The sequence below is a fragment of the Penaeus monodon genome, chromosome 29 (assembly GCF_015228065.2).
Source record: "Penaeus monodon isolate SGIC_2016 chromosome 29, NSTDA_Pmon_1, whole genome shotgun sequence".
Lineage (NCBI taxonomy): Eukaryota > Metazoa > Arthropoda > Malacostraca > Decapoda > Penaeidae > Penaeus > Penaeus monodon.
The window spans coordinates 13,349,164-13,350,101 of NC_051414.1; positions in this window are offsets into that span (position 1 = coordinate 13,349,164).

A 938-nucleotide genomic window follows, 5' to 3' on the forward strand; every position below is an offset into this window, starting at 1 on the left:
ATCAGTGAAATCTTGTCATGAGACAAAAGTGAGAAAAGGCACAGGGAATTTAAGAAAATCTCTTTTATTGAGCCGTATGTGGCAACACGAGACCGCCACGGAAACCCGTAGGCGCGCACGGGAACGCACGATTTCCCTGAGAGGCCTTTCCCGCGCCCCTGTTTTTGTCTCGCAACATAACTGTCTTTCAGGGTTTCGTGCACACCACTTGCTCTCGGTGCCCGGGAAGGCTGGTGTCGATAAGGATGGTGATTGTATGATGCGCATGCACAGTTCGTATACACTGGGGCGGTGAACCCTCTTCCGGTAAAATGAGTGAAAAGCGGCAGAGCAGCTGTTACCATTTCTCTATTGAGCTTTAGCCAAATCTGCAGTTTAGACCTAGTGTTGATTTTATTGGTATCTAAACCCATAGTCATTCACAGAATATAGAGAAATCCTTAGCAATTTTGACTCGTCTCAGAGGCGGAGGAATTTCAACGAACCCAACTGTCGGTCCATATACAAAGCTTATGATTGGGTCCTTAATGCACCAGTGATGAGGAGTCTTGAAATAAAAATGGTTTGAGAAAGGAGTGAAGTGACCCCAGAGAGAGGAACTTGTCTCTCCAGCCGCTGTGCTTGTTATCACGGCGACAGAAAATAATCGTTCTTCACCAGCGCCGTCTGAAAACGGGTAAAATGTCCAAAGGGCGACTGGATCGTTTGCCTTTCAACTTCCACAGAGATGAATTCTCAGTGCGGAGGTTTTGGATGAATTTGTCAATTTAGACAGAATATGTTACTATGTAACTTCATTGTATATAATTTTTATTTTTTACCCGATAATTTCATTCCGTTCCTCTAAATGCCTCATTTGTATAAACTGATAAACTGCATTATGAAAAAGTTTTTCTTTCAACCCGCCCTCTTAGAAATTCTGCCACGCCCCCACAATC